This window comes from Protopterus annectens, chromosome 13.part0 (genome assembly GCF_019279795.1).
Source record: "Protopterus annectens isolate FY-2018-M chromosome 13.part0, PAN1.0, whole genome shotgun sequence".
In the NCBI taxonomy this organism is placed as follows: domain Eukaryota; kingdom Metazoa; phylum Chordata; order Ceratodontiformes; family Protopteridae; genus Protopterus; species Protopterus annectens.
In genome coordinates this window covers 501,976,282-502,000,834 of record NC_056747.1, presented here as the reverse complement: position 1 = coordinate 502,000,834, position 24,553 = coordinate 501,976,282, and the positions used below count along the sequence as shown (strand labels likewise).

Here is a 24,553-nt window from a genome sequence, read left to right as displayed (position 1 = left end):
AGTGGTCTCTCAAGCAATCTATAGCGGAAGAGATTTTTCTGGAATGGGGTCGTCCATGTTGCGATCTTTTGCTACTCCCCAAAACAGCAAATGTCCAGACTTCTTCAGCCTCTTCCCTCTATCAGGCCATCCCCCCAGAGACGCTCTGACCCAGGATTGGCCCCAGGGACTTCTTTATGCCTTCCCTCCATTTCCTCTGATCCCTCAGGTGATCCAGAAAGCTACCGCTTTGAGAGCCAAATTGATTCTCATTGCCCCTTACTGGCCTCGACAAGTTTGGTTCCCGTTCCTCCATCATCACCTTTTGGTGCAGCCGTGGCATCTGGACCCAGTGCCAGATCTACTGATTCACCAATCCGGTCAGCTGCACCGGTCAATCCCTTCTCTCAACCTCACAGCATGGTTGCTCCACTTCCTTCCTTAGCCAGGCTTCCTTTGATCTCTAACCCAGTTAGAGACATCATTGTAGCTTCACTAAAATCCTCTACCAGGAGGATTTACACAAGCAAATGGAACGTTTCTCTTATTGGGCTAAGGCCCAAAATATTGATCCTTTTACTGCCCTGTTCAGGCAGTTCTGGACTTCTTAGCAGAGATTTTTCATGCAGGCTCCTCTTCTTCCACAGTCAGAGTTCAATTGGCTGCTATTTCTAATTTTCATGTCGGGATAGCAGATCATAATATTATGTCCCATAGGCTCTGCAGGGCCTTCTTGAAAGGAATTTTCCTACTAAAGCCTCCAATCAGGAATCCTCCTCCTCAGTGGGATCTAAATTTAGTGCTGACATCCTTGATTCTTCCCCTTCGAGCCAGCTGTTTCTTGTTCCCTGAAATATCTTTCTTGGAAAACTTTATTCCTAGTGGCTATTACATCTGCCAGGAGGGTGTCTGAACTTCATGCTCTTTCGGTTCGACCCCTATTTGATTTTTCACAAAGACAGAGTATCTTTGAGAACCAATCCATCCTTTTTACCTAAGGTCGCTTCAAAGAACAATCTGAATCAATCCATTGATCTCCTGTATTTTTCCTAACTATTCAGATAGAGCCGAACAAAACTACATTATCTTGGCGTCCACCGTCAGCTTAGATATTATTTGGATAGAACAAAAAATTTAGAAAATCTGATCAACTTTTTGTTTCCTATGCGGATAATAAAAAGGCCTTCCTGTTTCTAAAGTGACTTTGTCCAGATGGCTTTCTTCGGTCATCACTGAAATTTATACGATCAGGGGAAAACAGCTGTGCTCAAAACCTAAAGCACATTCAACTAGGAGTTTAGCTACTTCTACAGCTTTTCAAGCTAGACTGCCTTTGGACACTATTTGTGCAGCGCCACTTGGGCCACTCCTCACACTTTTGTTTCCCATTACAAATTGGACTTGGCCTCCAGGGACAGAGCCAGTTTTGGCTCTACAGTCCTCAAGAGTTTGTTCCATTGAGCCACCCAGGATAGAGGTGCTAGGGACGCGGTCCCATCAAGCAAGAATGAAGGCGAGATTGACAACTTAACATTAAGAAGTTATGTACCTACCATAACGTTCCATGTTAGTTGTCTTCTCTCGCCTTCTTTCTTCGACCCTCCTCCTTCCCCCTGGCCTGGACAGACCTTGTATAAGAAACTATTATGCTAAAGACCATTCAGACCTGGTCCTTTTTCCATCTGTAAGTTTCTTCTTCCTTTGGGAAGTATTTTATGCTTGGTGTTATTGCCCTTTGTCAACAAACGAGATCTGGGTACTTACTGCCTTGCATCATGGGATATGGGGCTGCCTCGAGCTGGTAAAAGGAGTTCTCGAGCTAAAGCAAGTGCCGAGTCTGAGCCGAGGATCGGCTCCGAACCCATCAAGCAAGAAAGAAGGCGAGAGAAGACAACTAACATGGAACGTTATGGTAGGTACATAACTTCTTATTTTTCATAATTTACCAAGCACAAGTCAACACCTGCTAGCTTCCAAGACTAGAATATTATAAAATAATAATAATAAATAGCCCTTCCGATATTTGAGCTACAGCCTCCTGAAACTCTTTGGAATCTGAAGAGATTCAAAACAGTAACCTTAGCTACCTGTTTTACCCACAGGTTTATTAAGTGTGCATGGTTTGAACTAGCTTCATGTATTTTAATTCAACAGAACATATAGTCCCCATCAAAAAACCTCTGTGACATCATCAAGAAAAATAACTCTGTTGTATGCATTGTTGCTATATCTTCCCCAAGTGGATAACCCTGCCTTTTGTTCCTTTTTGTTTGCACCTTCAGAATTTACTCATTTTCTTTCATAGATTGCATACATTTTCACTCAGTCCTTATTTCATACTTTCATTCATAGGTTTAAGCTGTAAAATTGACAATATGCTGTACACACATCAAGTGCTTTATCCAATGTCAAGCAAGTTTCACTTAATAATCTACCTCTACCTTCAGTTCATCTCTTGCCAATGCCATGCAACTGCCAAACTCACAGTCTTGCACTCTGTTCCAGCACTTGAATCGTGAAGTCCAACATTTCAAGTGAAACATATGGTAGAACTTTCTTTCCTTGCAATGTACTTGAAACTTGTTTTTGAAGTCAGAAAGCTTGTCTCCTTCTTCTTTGTTTAAGTTATTACTAAATACCATAATTGTGCCCCTCACTTTGATGTGAAGGATCATTACATATTGTGCTTGTGGCACATAATGGATTAAGGTTGTGAGCTGTAGTTCCTGTGGTGTAGGGTTTGACTCCTTCAGCCTTCATTTGTCTACTGTGTGACCATAAGCAAGTCACTTAACCTGACATAGCTCTCAAATTGCTCCCGGAAAGAATTTTGTGTCCAGTGGTTTACTTAATTAACAAATAGGTATTATTATTGTTGTGACTGTATATTTTCCATTTTTGACAAGCTTATTTACAACGAAATACAACTAAGATCTTTGAATCGAAAGCTTACAATTTCCTGACACATTTCCTTGAAGATTCATAGCCACTGGTGGTTGTAATGAAGACATTTTTTTAAGCTAAAATAAAAAAATGCAGTTTAAGGATTGTCAGATTTTCAACATTAGATCAGTATAGCAGTAGCCTAGACTGTTTGGGACTTATCCTGCTAATTAACAGATGTCTAGCCAGTATCCAGAGTTTTAGGGCACATGTATGTCTGAGGAGCAAAAGAGTATGCTTGTACAAAATTAGATGTACAGGCACAAAATTTCAAAACTTTCTTGCTGTCGAAGGTAGCAGTAATACTAGCGATTTCCTACATCTTTAGTGGTTCAAAGCTTGGATGATTTCAAGAAATTGGGCAGGTAGTACCTCATTAGGGACTTTCCTTCCATGCTTTCTGTGAAAAGTATTGTTGATTTTAGCTTATGTCTGAAGGAAGTTGGAACTGCTTGTGGGGTTGTCATATCCCTTATAGAAATTCTCATATAGCTGATCTTCCTGTTTAGATGAGGAAAATGATATCCCGTCATGCTCCATTTTTTATCTTTCAAGCCTAATACCCTTATGAGCTGATTTAGTTCCTTCAAGCTGTTTATAGAAAACAATGGCTTAAAGCTGTCACTTAGTCAGCTATGAAGTCTTCTGCTTGTACATCAGACATCCTTTTCTGCTTGTCAGGAAAAGGAAGGGCATTAGAGAGGGTTCTTTAACATCATCTTCAACATCCTCTTTCCAGGCCCTCGATGGATGATTCCACTGTGATCATACTGGAGACTTAGAGCCATTTGTCTGCTGCTTCCAACCCTGCTCATGTTGTTCCTTGGGAAGCCACTAAGGGTCAGAAGTCTGGCACTTGATTGATTTGGAAAGGGGTGTAGAAGTCTCACTTCTAGTATCTACTGACTAGATGCCTGGCATTTTGGCAGAGTACTGCACATCTCAGGAAATTTGTTCTTCTAAGACTCAGGAGGTGAAATACCTTTCCAGTCTCTCTTCCCATACATCCAAGGAAACAAAAGTGGAATAGTTTTCTTTTGCTAAGGTTTATTTAAGGTGTTTCAGTCACTTCATATGGTTTCTTTATCCCAGACTTATTCAAAGAGAAACAAAACCTCCTGCTTATGATTCAGAGTCAGATTATGATATAGAGGTGGTTGATTTAGACTATGCTTCTCAAGTCTCTTCTCCTGAAAACTGGAAATCAGAATCTGAGGAAACTATTCAAATTCCCTGTGGATGGATTATCTTTCTCTGATACTATTCAGAGGATGAAGGACTTGTTCAAATGGAAGTGCTTGTTTGTGTTGCTTGTTGTTCTCTGCCTGACTATTGCTGATCTTTGTCTGCATTTGATTTTGAATTGCAGTTTTTCATTTAAGGTTTTGCTACTTGTATGGTTTATTTTTCTCTTATATTGCATTTGTTTATTTTTAAGTGTTTTGTTCTTCTGGAGTTTTAAGAGGTCTTGGCTAGGTTCAATTAGAAAAATTAGAAAAGAATTCCTTTCCTGACAGTGAATAACATCCAGCTAATTTGTGGGAGGAGTTGAGAAATAGTATTTCTCATTTAACTAGCAATATTTGGAGACATCTTTATTTAGCTGGAGTTCATGTTTGGCTTTTTTGCTGTTCTATGCCTGACGGTCTCTGATCTCTGCCTGCATTTCATTATTGCCACCTACCCACTCAACTGTTGTACTTTTAAACATGATGTTTTTTGAGTTGCCCATTTCTACTATAAATCTGATTTTGGACACTCCTCCCAGTCCCAGCTCATCATCTCATTCTACTGAGTATCCTTTTACTTAATGCAGAGATGTCTCCAGGTCTCAATGGTATGTCCTCTTTGAAACCCTTCTTAAAGGCACGTCCATTGAAACATAAATAGCTCTATACCCCTTTTTTAACACATGCGTTGCTATGTCCAAATAGTTATATATTTTTGGGTGTCTATTTACATGCATTTTATATGCACATCTCTGTATTGCTTATTTGTAAGCACCTATTGGTTTAATGCCTTTGACATTCAGAGATTTTTTATTGCCCTTTTAAATTTTAAATCATTAATTAATTGATTTATTAACTGACAACTTATATAATAATGTTTTAACTGTTTTTGATTTGTCTGATGAAGCAACTTGTATGCTGTGAAAGTGCTTACATTTTCATTTTATTTATTTGATTAAACTGTTCTGCCTTGTAAGTTCTGTGCAGTTTTTATTCATTTTTAGTGCAACTTTTTCATAATCCCAAAAAAAACAAAAAATAGTTTTTCACCCCAAAAATGCCATCTCCAACTCTGACCAAGTTAACATCTACTCAGCTGATTACACTATCATTGAAAGAACGCAAGAAAATTATTTGGTGTAATCATTGACAACAAACTTGCCTTGGACTTCCATATCCAGCAAAACATAAAGAAAACTAAAAAAAAAATAGGACTTCTTTATGGAAACAGAACAACCAAGACTACCTCAGCAAAAACTTTCTTACTCCCCTCCTTATTCTGTGGTTCTACCATACTCACCAACCTGCAAAACTCCACTAAGACCAAAATGGAACAATGTTATAATGACATTGCAAAGTCTGCCACAAACTCTAAATACCACACACACCACTGTAAATCACTTTGTGAACTAAACTATCTTGAACTCTCCAACCATCTAACTTATATCCAACTGTCTACTATACAAAACCAAATTTACAAACCCACTACCTGCCTTGCCATAGACAAGCTACTAAAACCTTATGTACCAAACAGACCACTTAGATCGGAGGACAAAATCCTGCTAGTAATCTCCAAATCCTGTAAAATACCAGGTCAGTGTCTATACACATACACTGTTTCTAAATTATCGAATTCTCTCCCTTCAGCCACCAGATTATTCCCAAGCTTGCCACTCTTCAAAGCCTCTTAAAAACAACACCTAATTAAGACATGGCTCTGCACATGCATAACTCCAGGTTAATCACCCCTCTACTCCTGCTTCCTCTGCTGCTCACCTGCCCCTTCTACCTTATTTCTCTTATGCTCATTATATCTATGAAACCTCACCAGTTACTCTCCTTCTGTCACCCTGATCACAGTCTATGCTTTGTTTCGGTGTGTGTCTCTAATCTACTAAGTCTACATTCTTTAAACTGCTTTACTATTACTCCCCTTCTCAAAACTATGTAAAGCTATCATGCATGAGTTAGAATAAGCCTATTCACATTTTCCAATGAATATTGTTCTTTTCCTTTGCATACAACAAAACTGCAATAACCCCATTCCATGTGTATTCCTAACCAGGTCTGAAAAAATTCAATACATTTTTGAGCATTGTGTTCCATATGGTTCCAAGTACAATGATTGTATCATTTCATGAAATCTGCTGTAATACACCTTAATGTTCTGAGATTATTTTAAATTCTAAGTAACTGTGTATTAATTTAAGCTGTTAATCTTTTGCATACTGTAAAGTCTTAACTACTTGTTTGTAAAATTTGGTCTGGTGTTATATTGTCCTAAATGTTCCATATGTAGAGTTTTCCTCTCCGGGCCTCCACTGAAAATGGGCTTTGTGACCAGTCGGACTATCCAGATTAACAAATGCCAAATAAATATAATATAATATAATAAAACTGTTTATATTCACTTACATTTAAGCCTTGAATTTACACGTAGCTGCACACTGCACAATGGGTTAGCGGTGCCCTGTATAGACGCAAAAGCATAGATGCAACTTTTTCCCTAGAGAACAGTCAGTAGAACCCTCCCAGGCTTCCCTGCTGCACTGTTGGTGATTCAACTGAGCACTGAGCAGCATTGCCATGCTTTTTAATCCCTAATCCTCAATAGAATGAGTCCCCTTGCTAACCTTAGAGCAAATGCTGAGCTAACTTGCCTATTCCTTAACAGTACTTATGGTATAAACTACTACAGTGGACAGTCAGTTTCCCAACATTTGTCCAACCAACCTGATTGACATGGGCATCCTGAGAAATTATAGTAATTGCCTCATGTATACTGACAGCCATTTGCTCCTACAGCAAGCAAATACAATATGTGAGAGATGTAACTATACTATGAAACTGGAATCAGTCCTTTCACTTAATAAGAAGCAAGACATCAAACAGGTTATCAGAGCATACACACCTCTCTTCTCATACAAGATAAAGTCATGAAACATAAACCCACATACACAGATGTACTCGCTAAGAGCCTACCAAAAGACCATAGACCTCCCAAGCGCAAACAACTCACACATACTAGAGCATGACCAAATCTACTACACATAACAACACACATACCAATGTCTGAGCGAATAAGGCTCTAAGGCAGAACACCTCAAAACCAAATGTCCTAGTCAGAGTCAGGAGAGAAAGAATACCCTCCACAGCTTGAACAAGCAAATCAGATATCATTTATCAGGTAAAGTCCACTAAAGCTAGTTATGAGGCTAAATTAGCTTTCCTAGCTAAAGACAGTCATAAGGCATTCTTTAGCAACATCCAAAATCTAAAAGGGTATACCCAGCTATATCCTGAACTCATAGTGGATGGTACCACTCATACTGACCCTGAGGAATTGCCGACCTGTCAGCTGATAGATTTGGTGAAAACTTCACTCCTCCCCCTGTCCCCACCAGCCATACCTCAAAGCATACCTGACACTTGCCCTCTTTCCAGTATTACCAATGAACAGGTCATATCAGCACTCACCAAGGCCAAAAACATGGTGTCTGTGTGACTAGATAACATTCCCAGGCTGCTTAGTAAACAACCTAAAGCATGACTTGGTGGATCCACTTGGCACTCTAACCACAGGCTGAGCACCGGCTTTGTTCCAGCAGAGTGGAGAACAGCAACTGTAATCCCCTTGCACAAAGGGGGTCCATCAACTGACCCTGTGAATTATAGACCCATGAGCCTAACTAGCCTTATCTGCAAGGCCATGGAAAGAATGATCATGGACTATATCAACAGGGACATAGGCAACCTTCAAACTCTTGACCTGACGCAGTTTGGCTTCATTATGGGTAGACCAGACTTACTAAACCTGGTGAACTACTTCGAGAATGTCACCAAAGCCGTGGACTTAGGCAAAACAGTACATACCACCTATCTTGACATAGCTAATGCTTTTTGACACAACCCCCCCCCCCAACTTAGGTATCATCGAGAAGCTCTCTCAGCTGAGGATTAACCCATATGTCACTAGATGGGTAGCCTGCTGGCTCACTGACAGAACCCATACTGTCAAAGTTGGGGATTACACCTCCACCAGTAGAACAGTTAACAGTGGGGTACCACACAGTTCTTGCTGGCCCTCTACTGTTTGGACTCTATTTCTAGGAAGTCCAGGTGAAAGTAGGCAGCCTGTGGCTTCCCAAGTTCACAGATGACTGCAAACTGGGAGCAATCTTTGAATCCCCTAAAGATATTAGCATATTGCAAGAGAGGTTAACACAGACAAATGATTTGTGCCAAGTCCAGGGTCTAAAACTAAATGCAAAAAAGTGCATCATTGTTCCCTTTGGCAAAGAAGTAGCCCCTGCAAATTACAATATAGGCGGCACCCCCCCCAAGCCCGAACTCTTTGGTGCATGACTTGGGAACATAGGGTGATGGTAGTCAAACTTCGGTCACCTTTTGTCCACAGTGGTAAGGAAAGCCTTTTACATTGCACACCTCAGAAGTAAGGCTATTGCATCCAAGACCAGGGTTGTTATAACTCCTCTGTGCTCGAACCTTATCAGACATCAGGCTACTAATAGAGTACAGCATTCCCTTTTACATGTACTTCACCAGACACCTGCAGCAACTGGAGAGACCACAGAGGATCCTGACCAAGAGAATTCAGGGAATTCAAAACATGACCTTCATGGAAAGACCAAAAGCTCTGTCACTGTACTCTGTGTCCTAGAGGCTGCTGAGAGGGGACCTGTGCCTAGCCTACAGAGCAGTCTCTGACCCTGCCCTAATGGAAGTGCGTCCACAAATCAAAAGGGACACAAGTCACTCGCTCCAGAGATCTCAACCTAGCCTGTGACTTAAACAAAACATGCTCGAGAGACAGATATGTCTCCCAGAGACTGCTGCTACTCTGGAATAAACTCCCAATTGACATTAAACAGACGTCCTCAATGACCCTATTTAAGTGCAACCCAGACAACTGGATGGAGACTGTAAATTCACCACTGGGGTGTCACCTATGTCCCTCATGGACAGGGTTAGGTGGTGCTGATCATAGATTCACTTTGCTAACAATCAGACCCTAACAGTGGTCAGTTAGGGAACCATCTAACAATGGTCAATTCGGGAACACATGCATTACATGGCTAGACTTGTAAAAGCCCTAGGACCATTAGCCTAATAACCTCCTATGAATCTATGAACCTATAAGATTTGTGAAACTCAACAGAGTTACTTTAACCTGCTATAGACAGACAGCCCCAAACCAGTGGCTATAACCCTAGTTATTGCAGCACTTTAGGATGCTTTTAATGAAGTCAGTACTTCTTCTTATAGCCAACCTTTTGCTCATAGGAAATCCGATAAAAATCAGTTTCTTCTGTCTCATAGGTAGATCTTGTATAATCTAAGAGCTGATCCTTCGGGAATTTCACTGTCAAGTTCCACTACCACCAAACTCCTGGCTGCTTCTAATTCAGTTTCTTCTGACAAGGATATAACTTTTGACAAATTCAGGGAAAAGGGTTTACATCTATTGAACCTTAGCATTTAGATCCATCAGTTGTCAGGCCTATATGACCAAGTTTCTTTTGATGTCTTTTGCTGACATAAAAAGGCTATTTTTGATTTATCGTGGAAAAACCTCAGGACACACCACGAGAAGGTATCAATCCAATTTATTCAATAGACATAAAAACAATAATTCACTCTTAGATGTTTTTTATAAACATTATCATAACATAAACATATGATTTGATCAGCTTGATTTGATTGACTTGTTGCCTCATAAAATTCCACTGCACACAATGAGCCTTACATGGTTACTTTTGTGTTGATGACTGATAGTTAATACAGTTTAAATTACATGGACCAACACCAAAGATGAATAATTAATCTGGACTGGGGCAGGAATGTTGGATTTCAGTCCTTTTACTGGAGATATTCAGGAGGGTCATATGATGTAACACACTAGTGATCAACCACGATATAAATTCTCATTTAAACAACCCTGGCTTAGAACTTGGTTCTGTTTTTTACCTTGGTTGAATTTAAGTAGAATATGAAAATGAACATACTGTTCATATTCTCAGATATCATTATACATGTTTATACATTTCTAGTTATTATTTTTTTGGATTTGATGGTTTCGATAGTGATTATATGTATGAGTTTTTGATGCAAGGACCTGTCAGTAATGTGAAGTGAATGTACACATTTTTTAGACGCCAGTTGAAACAGTGCTTTCTGCCATGAGTCATGGTTTATAGGGGAACAGCGGTTTTAAAATCATTAACCGTGTTGTTTAAGTTATCTGCGTTTGATGGAATCCTTGCAGACTTCTATAAGTAATTTGTTAGAGAAGTTTGTTAGGTAATCCTTTATACAAGGCTATTAAGTTTTGCTAGGGCAGCTTTGGTCTCTGGTATCAATTGTAATCAAGCAAGTTGTATGATGTAAGCACTACTTGAAATATGTACGAGATCCATGATATGCCATGTTTAAATAGCTTTAAGCGATATGTACAGAGTTCTCACTATACATTTTCTATGCACTATTTTTATGTAGATATGTTCAAAGCTAGCTCATATTTGTTGATATTCAAGGATTTGTTTAGCTACATGATAATGGAACAATTTATGAAATTATTTGACACTTGAAATTGTAAGTTTTGATAAGTGACGTTATGGTGAATGAATGAAGTTCTATAAGTGATTATTACTTAGAAATGATAATAATTGTTGTGATTTTTAACGTCAAAAAATTTTAAACTTTGTAATAATACATCTATATTTGCTACAGTTCTGTATCTTTATGTTGCAGCATACGAGCGGATCCCAGGGGCAATACAATTGATTAAAAAAGGGAACTGATTAGGTACAGCTGCTACTATGATTAAGCATCCCTTGATTGGGTTTGCGCTGCTATTGGTTTTAATTTATTTTAAAAGTGAAGCACTTTATGGCATTGAAAGAGATCTGATGAAGCGTGCGTTTCCAGCACGTGAAAGCGCTTATCTTTTTTATTGTTTTTATGTCTATTGAATAAATTGGATTGATACCTTCTCGTGGTGTGTCCTGAGGTTTTTCCACGATATCTACAGTTCTTACATTTGCCAGAGGACACTTTGGAGAGCGGAGACATTCTTTACTTTCATTCTATTTTTGATTTATCTAATTCACAATATAAATTCCTTTTGTCTTCTTTTCCTTCCTGCATTTTATTTTATGTTTGCTGTGGTCTCTGTAGTTGAGATGCTTATATGATGGTGCTGATGCATTTTTTAGGGCTTCAGCAATTGGATCAGTCATGCATAATTTTGAGTAGTTATGGACCTAATATTTAACTAAAGATGTCAAATCTGAAATTCTTAAGGCCACTCTGGGTAAAGATTCATATCAGTTTTTTTTTGTGCTTAACTGTGGAGGTTCTAAAGATATATTCTGAAAAGGGGAATCTGATTCAAGGAGTAAAGCAAATGTTCAGTCCCCTGCACCAAAATATAGAAGAAATTTCCCTTCCAGTCCAGGACCATTTTATAGAAAACCATTTAAACAATCCCAGCAAACATCAGAAAAGCAACTTTTTAATAAGCAGTAGCAGGGTAGTTCTGAGAAAAAATGAGGAGGTTCTCAGACCAGTCTCAGTCAAATAAAAATAACTGATTATATCTCTCCTTCTTTACCATCCCCTCTTCACCTCAGCAGTCTTCTGAAGTTTTCAAAGAATCCTTCTCTACATCTTTCTCTCTGGCAACAGATTACAACAGAGTCTTGGCTACTAGGAATCAGTTGGAAAGGAGCCAAGTGGTAATGGGATTCTCTTCCCCAGTCCTAAGAATTACATCCCCTCCTCAAAACCAAATGTAACTGTGCCCATCCCATCATTGTTCACACACTTTCCCAGGGAGTAATAGAACCTGTCCCAGAAAATCAAAAAGGAGATGGATTTTATTCAAAAATAATTCTGGTATCCAAGAAAGGAGGTATGTGGAGACCTGTCTTGGACCTGTCATTTCTAAATCTCCATAGCAAAGTTCAAAAGTTCAGAATGCTTACTCTGGTGTCTCTGTTACCTCTGATCCTTCTTTTAAGTTTTTTAAATAAGATCTAAAAGATGCTTGCCACCATATGCCTAGTCACAGAAACTTCAGATGCTTTTTAAGATTTTCTGGTTCTGGTTCGCGTTTTCACTTTGCTTCTTTACCTTTTGGTTTGTCCACAGCATGGAGGGTATTCACATTGTATCACCAGTGATTGCTTTTTACAGATTACAAGGCTTCCTTACTTTTCCTTTCATGGATGATTGCCTTATTTTTGCAGACTCTGTTCAAAACTGAAAAGGGTCTCCAACCTTTGCCATAAGTTTATTTCACAACCTAGATTTAAATCTCATTTTGGAAAAGTCATCTCTCATGCCTTCCCACAGAATAACTTTTCCAAGATGCCTGTTTGACACCTCACAGATGATGGTTTTAATGCCTCAGAAGAAAGTCATCTTTTACAAAGAGCATTTCCTTCAGTTTTCTCTCCAAATTGTGACATCAGGGAAGGAATTCCTTAGGACATTAGGATACAGGATTTCTACAATTATCATGAACCCTCTAGCCAGACGAAATATGAGGAATATTCAGTGGTTTCCCGTATCAGTCAGCACCCAGCACCAACATCCTCTCGCTTTCAAAATTCCTATAATGAACTTTGTCAGAAAAGAATATCTTTGGTGGATAGATAGACCAGTCAAGTCTGACTCCTAATTGCCTCAATTTTGGTGCCTATGCATCTACTTTTATACTAGCATGCTGTCGTGCCTCCATGGCTGTACAGGTGTGCGGAAGGTGCCCTAAAACTTTGGATACTGGCTGAATATCTTATACTTGGCAGGATATGCAGATAATAGCTTTGGCTACTGCAACAATTATCTATTTGAACATCTATTGTTATGGTAAGTTTACTTAAACAACTGTAAGTTCAGTAGAAATTGAAAAAAGATATATTTGTGAGAGTGAAATTAAGACTTTTTGCTTTGATGGTAGTCATTCTAATAGTAAAATTATGAGAATGAAGAAGCAAAACTGCATTCATGCTTTTTATTGAAAATTAGAAATTCAAGTTTGGTTTTCTATTACACTTTGATGTAGTGTACTGTAGAAGAAGTCAACATGTTCATCATTGTCACCAGCAACCTTCTATTTCACATTTTCTACATGGGGTTGAGGTGTAACGTCAGCTGTCACAATCTGATTCAATTTACTCTCACTCTCCTACTGTTTGACTGTCACAGGTGTTCTTTCACATAGTCCATCCATCTCTTTGCTGAATGCCGTTATTTTCTTCTGTCTTCTTTTTGTCTGTCCTGAATCTTCCCCATGATATTGCCTTCTGCTTTTTTGCACATGCTCCCAAACCATAATAATTTGTTCTCTTTGACCTTCTCTGCAACTGGAGCTACTTATTCTTCTGCTCTGTTGTCCTCATTTCTTCATTTGTCCCACAGTGTGCATTCTACCACCTATCCCACTGAATCTCCATCACTTGTAGTTCCTCATCTGATCTACCTTCATTGTCCAGGTTTCTGTACACCTTACTTTTCAGTTTCTTTGACATTCTTCTGTCACACGCTACTATTAGCTTGATGTGCCAGTTGGCTGCAGACCCTCTGATTCTAGCTTTGACCACATCATTCAGAATTCCCTTTTGCTGAATCACCAATCTTAGATACTTGAAGCTGTCCTGTTCCACTATTTTTACTTCTCTCTCATTTATACTGTCACCATGACAGTTATTTAGCTTTAGTTACTTTTAAGAGGTTGTGAGTTTGTGATCTGAGATTTCTAACTTAAGCATATTTCTCTACACATGTTGAGATAGATGAATACATATTAGGTTTCTGTAGTATTTTGCTAGTGGGTTGTAGTTAGTTATACATGCGTGTGCTGTAGTTCTAGCCATTTTAATCATAGAGCTTTACAGTGATGCATTTTTGGGCACGTTTCCAGCACATTTGGTTATTTTATTATATGTTTGCTGCGGTCTCTGTAGTTGAATTTTAGATATGTTGGTAAAGATAGATGGCGAGTAAAGCTAGATAGGTAAGGTGCTGTGTATGAGCTGTGTTTAGCTGAGCAATTTCATCTGGAGAAGATTTAGATTTGTAGACCATACCTGTTTATGGATCAATGAGATGACATAGTCATTGTGTTTGCCAAAGTGTAGGTTTTGATCAGTAATAACTCCAAGTAGATGTTTGATCAGTGTGTCGCGTTGAAGTAATGGTTATTTCTCCAGACCTAAACTTGAGCAGTTCATTTTATTTGGGGTTGAAGAAGAGGGACAATTTTTTAAGGAATTGTTCTAAGCTTTGAAATGTTCATTAGGTTATAAGCTATAGCTGGGTCAGTGACTTGCTTGAGCAGGTAAGAGTGGAGTCATTTGTGTAATGAATTACTGAGCCTTTGGAGAGTTTGGTATGCATGTCATTTATAAAGAAACAGAAGAGACCTGGAGGTAGTATGGTTCCATGTGGGATACCAGTATTGATGTTTCTCTGATGTTTGGACCATTTCTCTACATGGGATTGGTTGGATAAGTAAATTTTGAACCATGTTAAGTTGTCACTGCTAAGACTTGTTTGGCTAGCCTTTGAGGAAGGTTAGTATAGGATCCAGTAAAAAAAGGCCTCAGAGAAGTCCAGTAATATAGCAGTAGTAGGAAGGCCACTGTTTTTGCCTTGCTAGATAGTATTAAAGAAGGATAATAAAGCAGTTTCAGTACTATATCCTGAAATCACTGAATCAGTGCCCTCTGGTAAAGGGCAAATGGGCACAGTTTGTTCCTGGTAGCTCATCAACTTACTGACAATCAAACTCCTTCAGTGTCATTCTGAGGAAGTTCAGATCTAAGACATATGAATGGCATCTCCTTGACTGCATGTTAGAGTTGAGCTTCAAAGCATGAGGCAAGTCTAACTCTGAGCTCTTCATCAGGGCAAGCAATGTAAGGATACCAAGGTTTTGTTTACTCTGCCGGAGTCTTGGGGTTGTCCAATGAGATGCTGTTTCCCTCTCACTGAACTAGAGACAGAGATTCATATATCCTTCACCTTGTTCCCTTTTATCAGTTGGGTTCTCTTTAGGGTTTAACAGGATGGTCCAAAATGATTCACATTCGTGTCTGTGGCCAAGTCAGACCAGGGGTTCCTTAACTTATTAACTGACCATGATGATGCCTTTAATACTCATGACTGTGCAAAATGTTTTTTTGCACAGCTAGAACATACTACCCAACCATAACCTTGTATCTTAGAGGCTGCATTCTTGGCTATAAAGTAAATCTCCATGGTAAGGTTTGGCATGCATAAGTAGTTGCAGAGATGTTAGCAGCAGCCAGGAAGATATTTACCATGCCTTCTTATTGTTTGATGTGGTCTTCAAGTGATCTTACTAATTTATTATGCATGATGTCTACAATGCTGGGCTACTTACTTTCCTTGTTGGAATTTTATCTGTACTGTTTGATTTGTAATGTCCACAGTCAGTTGCTTATGGCTTCATTTCTTATAAGGGTAGTTTTCATACATAACCTTAACTGTCCTTGTCTTGTTTTGAAATATTTAACTTTTATGTCCTGTGAATGTTTGGTTCATACTGAATTGAAATTTCTGTGATGGAGGCTCATGTTTCTAGAGAGTGTCACTTTAGCCTTCTTGATTTTTGAGATACAGGTATTATAATCATCCATTTTTGATGTTTACTGATGTTTTTTCTGGCAAGGCTAATCATCTATCCCTCTATTTCTAGAGACCCCCCCCCGAGTGGTATTGGAGTCTGGTCTGAATCAGAAACTTCAGTTTTTCAGTTTATTTTGTCTGTGAAAACTAGTACAAAGAGACTCTCTTCTCTTTCTAGCACTAAAGAGGCTCCTAGACAGTCTATCTTTTGCCATTCACGAATGTTAAGTTAAGCAATTTGCTATTTATTTTTCTCAGAGCAAATAAGGTGTAAACCCATTACCACACTGGTTGTCTGTGTGGCTGTCTCATTCCGTTCCATTTGCATTACATTGAAGATGCCTTGTTCTGGTACCTTTTGTCCCAGTTCTGCTGGGGAAGGGTACAGCAGTCTTGCCTTCATGCTTCAGAGTCATTTCAGTCCAGAGAATCTAAATTATCTGTACCTAACATAATCTCCTTCAGTGCTAGAGCAAAATTTGCTTTGGTAAGGCTGTCCCTTGTAGTTTGTTGGTATGAATCAATTATCCTTTCTTCCACTTCTGCCAATTAAGCAATTTAAATGAATGCTAAAGAACTTCTGCTAGGATAACTTCAGAGAAGGTAGAATATTACTGAATGGCCTCTAGATGTGAAGACACCTCTCTTCCTTGCATAACTGTTAGGGAATCATTCCAAATAAATATTTTGGGCTTGCTGACTAATGTTGCCTCTGAGAAGATAGGTTGCTAAACAGAAACAACATAACTCAAAATTTTCAAGAGCATCTCAGGTAGGAGGTCTTGCTTGTACCCCTTTATTTACTGAAGCACTGTAATAGTAGTAGCACTTCTTGTTTTTTCTTCTTAGCTATGTTTTGATTTCTCATCATAACTCCTCCCTACCATGACCTGCAATGAAATAACAGACAGGAAACTAAGGAGGCTTCTCAATGGGTTTTCTTCTCACTGACAGCAGAGGGGCTTGTTTAGGAGGTCTACCTGTTTAAATGTTGTCAGTTCGTGAGACCTCCACTTAAATGAAGGGCAGTCTAAATAATGTTAAGGACCTGTTGGTTGTTAGAGTTTCAGAGATTCAGTGTTGTGGTGGTTTCATAGATAATCTTTATAAGTGAAGAATGCCTGGTATTTGGGTGAGATTCATAAGGTAGAAGCTGACCCAGGTGCCATGTGAATGCATGTCAGTACTGCATTCCCATTTATCTCTGAAGCACTTAAGCACTGAGCGTGTGGCAGTGTAACACTAGCATGTCACTTTTTTTTTTGGTTCTCAACTTTGAGAAGAAAAATTTTCTCTAACCCTCAGCTTTGAGTTGAGACATCACTAGTTTGGAGAACTGCACATATCTATCATGTTTTTTTTATTTTTAATAAAGATCTGGTGCTAGCTCTCCCAGTGATCTGCTCCAGACATAGATTTTCATATGCAACCAGCTGAGACTTTGCATTGTAAGCCAAGAAAAAGTCAATTTGTGAGTAACTTATAAGAAACAAGATATAATGAGAATTCCTTAAGTCTTTCTGAATAGTTTGTTTGTCAGACCTTTAATTTTTATTACTAAAATCTCAGAAAGATGTTTTCTTATGGCTTAGTTTGATTTTACCTTTAGATTAAAGATGATGGTTGCACGACCTTTGTTAATTACAGATGGCATAACCATGTGCAGCGAGCAGAAAAGTTCCTAGATATGTGAATATGATATTTTAAGATATTACGGTCCCTTTTGGGTTTTGCAGTATTTGTTCCATGGTTGTGATTAATGCAGTTAATTAATAGTTAGGAATATTCATTTGATATTGAATAGTTAGCCCACTAGTTGTGCAGTTAACCTCTCTCATAAGGACAGAAGTATCACTATTTCTAATGTATTGGGAGTTTAGTCAGGGGTTCCAGATTGTATGGTGTGTATTCCTGTAATATTATATTCAGTATCACTGATATTTATTTACTATTATGCTAGCAATTTTTATTCATAAGTTATTTTCTTGATTTCTGGCTTTTACTGCCTATCCCATCAGATCTGCAATAATGAAGAGAGGGACTGTGTGGACCTTGTGACATTATTTTGGATCCTTAAACCAATATTCATAGGTTCATAGTTCATAGCATGATACTAGGCTATTGGTCTGGAGCCTCTTATAAGCCTAGGCAAGAATTTCACCCATGTCCCCACAAAGTCAGCACCCCTGTCCACCAGGGACACAGGTGGGATCCCAGGGGGTGTGTTTTATGTTTCCCATCCAATCGTTCAGGTTCCTCTTAAAGAGGACTAGTGACATACTCTGTTTGACTTGGAGAGGGAGTCTATTCCACAGATGGGAAAGTCTTTGGGACACAACTCTATCTGCTAACAAGTTCTGTTAGTGTCACAGACCAGGTTGAAGCCTTGCATGCGGGTTGCACAAGTGGAGTTTGACTTACGAATATGCAGCAACTCTATCAAGGCTGGGTCTGAGGTGGCCTTGTATGCCAGACACAGGTCACCTCCGAGCAGTCTGTATGAGACTGAGTAGAGGGACAGGGCTTTTAGCCTATCTGTATAGGATAGGTGTTTGAGACCCTGGATTTTATTGACCAGGAACCTCTGTGGTCTCTGCAGCTGCCGCATGTAATGTTATGACCTCCTTGTTCCTGGATAAAATACCCTTACTTATGAGGTGGGCCTTGTAGAACGCCTTCCATACAGTGGAGGCGCCGTGGTGGTCAAAAGTCAGGTTGCTATCAACCTGGGTGCCTAAGTCCCTTACGACTGATTTAACAGGCCTGATCTCCCTTTGACAAAACCAAACTGTGTGGGGTCAAGCGTTTGGAGGTTGCCAAAGTCCTTGTTTATAAAAGGTCCATGATAATGCATTCCATGGCCTTGCAGATGAGGCTAGTTAGGCTGATGGGCCTATAAAATACCTGGGTCAGTGGACGCTCATCCTTTGTGTAGAGGGATAACAGTGGCTGTCCTCCACTCAGCTGGAATGAAGGTGGTGCTCAGGCTTTGGTTGAATAGGGTGCTTCATGGAGATGAGAGCTCATGCCTGAGTTCATGTAGGGCACAGCCAGGAATGTTGTCAGGTCCCATGGAGACTCTATTTTTTGCCTTTGAGAGGGCATTAAAGACCTGCTGCCTGGTGATGATGGGAGGGGGGCAGGTGCTGTGAATGTACTGCTTTACTGAAGGGGGAGACAGGGGGTAAATTTTTCACTGAACCTGTCTGCCAGCAGGTTGGCTATATCTATGGCTTTTGTGTATGTGGTATTCTTGACCACCAGTTCAGAGCAGATTTGAGTGTTACCTTTGAGACTGTGTAAAAGCACATATGTCTACATCCTTCTAGCAGACTGAAATTATCTACATAACCATTTTATTGTTTGACTTCTGGCAACCCAGTCACTGGGGATGCACAAGCCAGTGCATTTCTTTGTGCCGGTCCCAAGCCCGGATAAATGGGGAAGGTTGCATCAGAAAGGGCATTTGGCGTAAAACTTGGCCAAAGTATTCATGCAGACACCAGAAAATATTTACATACCAGATCCGTCGAGGCCCGGGTTAACAATAACCACCACCAGTACTGTTAGCCAACAGGGTGCTGGTGGAAATTGGGCTACTGTTGTGTGTGTGCAAGAGACCAGATGGAAGGGGAGTAAGGCTAGGTGTATCAGAGGTGGGTTCAAATTGTTTTATCATGGTGAGGATGGGTGGAGAAATGCATAGGAGTTATCCTGAAGGAACAGTATGCTAAGAGTGTTTTGGAGGTGAAAAGAGTGTCGGATGGAGTGATGTTTATGAAGCTGGAAATTGATGGTGTAGTGATGAATGTTGTTAGTACATATGCTCCACAAGTTGGGTGTGCGATGAAAGAAATATTTTGGAATGAGTTGGATGAAGTCATGATGACTGTACCCAAGGGTGAGAGAGTGGTGATTGGAGCAGATTTCAACGGGCATGTTGGTGAAGGGAACAGAGGGGATGAGGAAGTGATGGGTAGGTATGGTGTTAAACAAAGGAATGCAGAAGGTCAGATGGTAGTGGATTTTGCAAAAAGGATGGACATGGCTGTGGTGAATATGTATTTTAACAAGAGGGAGGAGCATAGGGTGACATACAAGAGTGGAGGAAGATGCACATAGGTGAATTATATCTTATGTAGAAGGGCCAGTTTGAAGGAGATTGGAGACTGTAAAGTGGTGACCAGGGAAAGGGTAGTTAGACAGCATAGGATGGTGGTTTTTAAGATGACGTTGGTGATCAAGAAGATGAAGAGGAGTGTGAGGGTAGCACCAACGATCAAATGATGGCAATTGAAAAAGGGTAATTGTGAGATGGAGTTCAGGGATGAGTTAAGACAGGCACTGGGTGGCAGTGAAGAGTTACCAAATAGCTGGGTAACTACAGCAGAACTAGTAAGGGAGATGGCTAGAAAGGTGCTTCGTATGACATCTGGAGAGAGGAAGGATGACAAAGAGACATGTGGTGGAATGAGGAAGTACAGGAGAGTATGCAGAGAAAGAGGTTGGCAAAGAAAAAGTGGGATTGTCAGAGAGATGAAGAAAGTAGACATGAGTATAAGGAGTTGAGGTGCATGGCATAGAGAGAGGTGGCGAAGGCTAAGGATAAGGCATATGAAGAGTTGTATGAAAGGTTGGACACTAAGGAGGGAGAAAAGGACCTGTACCGATTGGCTAGACAGAGGGACCGAGCTAGGAAAGATGTGCAAAAGGTAAAGGTGTTAAAGGATAATGAGGGAAACATACTTACAAGCAAGGAGAGTGTGTTGAGCAAATGGAAGGAGTACTTTGAGGGGTTGTTGAATGAAGAGAATGAGAAGGAGAGAAGTTTGTATGATGTGGGGATAGTGAATCATGAAGTGCAATGGATTAGCAAGGAGGAAGTAAGGATAGCTATGAAGAGGATGAAAAATGGAAAGGCTGTTGGTCCAGATGACATATCTATGGAAGCATGGAGGTGTTTAGGTGAAATGGCAGTGGAGTTTTTAACCAGATTGTTAATGAAATTTTGGAAAGTGAGAGGATGCCTGAGGAGTGGAGAAAAAGTGTTTTGGTACCAATTTTTAAGAATAAGGGTGACGTGCAGAGCTGTAGTAACTACAGAGGGATTAAATTGATCAGTCACAGCATGAAGTTATGGGAAAGAGAAGTGGAAGCTAGGTTAAGAAGGGACGTGATGATTAGTGATCAGCAGTGTGGTTTCATGCCAGGAAAGAGCACTACAGATGAGATGTTTGCTCTGAGAGTGTTGATGGAGAAGTACAGAGAAGGTCAGAAGGAGTTGCATTGCGTCTTTGTGGACTTAGAGAAAGCATATGACAGGGTGCCTAGAGAGGAGTTGTGGTATTATATGAGGAAGTCGGGAGTGTCAGAGAAGCATGTAAGAGTGGTACAGGATATGTACAAGGGTAGTGTGACAGGGGTGAGGTTTGCGGTGCGAGTGACGGATGCATTTAAGATGGAGGTGGGATTACATCAAGGATCAGCTCTGAGCCCTTTCTTATTTGCAATGGTGATGGACAGGTTGACAGACGAGATCAGACAGGAGTCCCTGTGGACTATGATGTTTGCAGATGACATTGTGATCTGTAGTTGGAGTAGGGAACAGGTGGACGAGACCCTGGAGAGATGGACATATGTTCTAGAGAGAAGAGGAATGAAGGTCAGCAGGACTAATACAGAATATATGTGTGTGAATGAGAGGGAGGATAGAGGAATGGTGAGGATGCAAGGAGTAGAGATGGCGAATGTGGATGAGTTTAAATACTTGGGATCAATAGTTCAGAGTAATGGTGAGTGTGGAAGAGAGGTGAAGAAGAGAGTACAGGCAGGATGGAGTGGGTGGAGAAGAGTGTCAGGAGTGATTTGTGACAGATGAGTACCAGTAAGAGTGAAAGGGGGAAGGTCTACAAGAGAGTAGTGAGACCAGCTATGTTATATGGGTTGGAGACATTGGCACTGACAAAAATGCAGGAGTTAGAGCTGGATGTGGCAGAGTTAAAGATGTTAAGATTTCCACTGGGTGTGAAGAGGGTCGACAGGATTAGGAATAATATATTAGAGGGTCAGCCCAGGTTGGAAGGTTTGGAGACAAAGCCAGAGAAGGCAAGATTACGTTGGTTTGGACATGTGCTGAGGAGGGGTGCTGAGTATATTGGGAAAAAGATGCTAAGAATGAAGCTACCAGGTAACAGGAAAAGAGGAAGGCCTAAGATAAGGTTTATGGATGTGGTGAGAGAGGACATGCAGGTGTTTGGTGTGACAGAGCAAGACGCAGAGGACAGGAAGAAATGGAAACAGATGATCCACTGTGGCGACCCCTAACAGGAACAGCCGAAAGATGATGATGATGATGATGATTGTTTGACTTCTGGCATTTAACAAAGTCACCTTCGTCTCTGACTTTTTTGTCATATATGGTTCAGATGTGGTATTCCTCACACAGGCTTCTGCTGCAAGCACATTAGATATAGTAGAGTACAAGGTCTGCCTACATATGAGATCCCAATGTGTATCAAGTCTGCTTACAGTCCTTAAACATATGTAAATGAGCAAATTGGGATTAATAACAGTGTTAATACAGTTCAGAGACAGGTGTAGTATATACAAATGCTGTCTGCTGTTATCTGGGCTGTGCTGCAGTTCATTTTCAGAGATCATCCAGCTAGTCATGTTGTGTCCACCCAAACTGTGAAACTAGAAGGGCTACCAGCCATGCCACTGCTACAGTCTCAAAACACCAAACCCTAGGCATACTGAGAGCATTCACTCAGGTCCATGCATACAGAGAAACCTATAGGTTCTGAAATGTTGCTGAGCACAGAAGGTAGATAAATGAAATGTATGCATAGTTAGATCTACTTCGTATTATTGAATTTTCACTTACCCAGAAATCAGAAGTACGAGATGACTTCACCGAAAACTTAGTTTATCAAACTCCCGGATCACTGCAGTTTTACTCTGGGAAACTAACCCCTTGGCAACCATGGTGAACTTTGCCCTTTTCCCCACTATAGTGTGGTCTCACCTTAAAACATGTGAGAAGGTTTCCTTGGCCTCCATGTAAGCAATTACACAGCCGGTGGAATACGTTTGGCAGAATCCAAATTGGATTCTGAATTGGAAACAGTTACAGACCTCGTTACTGGTTGTGACATACTAATGGCAGGACTGTATAATGAAAGGCATAATAATGTGTCAAGACTGTTGCACTGGGGATTTTGCAAACATTATAGTACTGAAGTGGCTGAAAAACACTGGAAACATGAGCCACAAAACATAGAAAATGATGAGGTTTACATCACATGGGATCAAAAGATAGATGCTAGAAAACCGGATGTAGTGCTCCATGAAAAGAAGAAAAAAGTAGCATTGATCATTAAAATCTCCACACCCAGTGACTGCACTATCTTGTGTACAAAGAGACTCAAAGTCATAAAATATCAGGATCTGCAGGCAGAAACAAGAGCCATGTGGAAGAAAGATACCCAGACAGTTCCAATATTAGTAGGAGCAATGAGCCATAAAAAAGAATCTACAGTCATATTTAGATATTCTGTCAATACACATAACCCTATATGAATTGCAGAAGAAGTCATTACTGGGCACATTGCAGGTACTGCGAATAGCACTTTTGGCTGACAACAAAGATTGAAACGATTAATTTAATGAACTCTAATTGTACTTTGACTTAGGAATGGGGTATTAGAAACCCAAAAGACTTGGAGAAATTAAAAAAAAAAAACAAGGGAAGGGGCTGGCAGAATCAGCAAGGAAAGAAGACCCTCTTGAGCTTGACTATAGTCTGGCACTATGAAGAGACATGAGAGGTGTAGAAAAAGTGGGAGTCCTCAGCTGCCAGTGAAATACCAGTGCTCTTATCATTTTTATAGTTACCCAGTGAGGTGGGGGGGGGGGTGAGCCTCACCTGGGCACTCGCTTCTGGCACCAAATGCCCAGGTGTCCAGGTGTGACCCACTCCAGGGATAGTGTCAGGTGGGGAGTTTGACTGGTGTGGTACACCTGTCAAAGAGTAATGCAGGTACCCTAAGGCGAGCTCAAGGAGGACAGACACCTCCCGTGGAGCAGAAGGGTAATAGCTCACTTGATCGTGATTTTCAATATGAATACAGATCAAGAAAGTGGTACCTCACGATCCTTCTGGCTTTTTGAGTTTTAAGCAGGAGATGGCAGAAAAGTTACCATAGGGATAACTGGCTTGTGGCAGCCAAACGTTCATAGCGACATCACTTTTTGATCCTTCAGTGTTGGCTCTTCCTAGCACTGTGAAGCAGAATTCGCCATGAGTTGGATTGTCCACCCACTAATAGGGAAATTGAGCTGGGTTTAGGCCATCATGAGACAGTTTAGTTTTACCCTACTGATGATGTGTTGTTGTGATAGTAATCCTGCTCAGTATGAGAGGAACCACAGGTTTAGACATTTGGGGTATGTGCTTGTTTTCATCATGAGTGCATACCCCCCCCAGGAGATGAGTAGACCAAGCCCCATTTAGTTCTCTCCCTCTCTGTTTGGCTTCTGCAGTGATTGGGACACTGACTGAACCCCTTTCTCCCAGGACACAGTCAGCACACTATTCATCCATGCCATGGTGTCAGGATAGATATTGTTTAAGAACTTATGCAGCAAAGAAACTTACCTGGTAATACTGTTTCTTTTTTATGGTAATAATACATCTTTAGAAAAATGAGTAACAGGTTATTTTA

At 40.3% G+C, this 24,553-nt stretch overlaps 1 protein-coding gene across 1 annotated transcript in view; it reads left to right on the top strand.

The window, feature by feature from the left end:
* The window catches only part of LOC122787923 (dynein beta chain, flagellar outer arm-like), a 5,188,001-nt gene that overhangs the window by 2,254,618 nt on the left and 2,908,830 nt on the right, over positions 1 to 24,553 (top strand). The gene's annotated exons all lie outside the window — the stretch shown is intronic.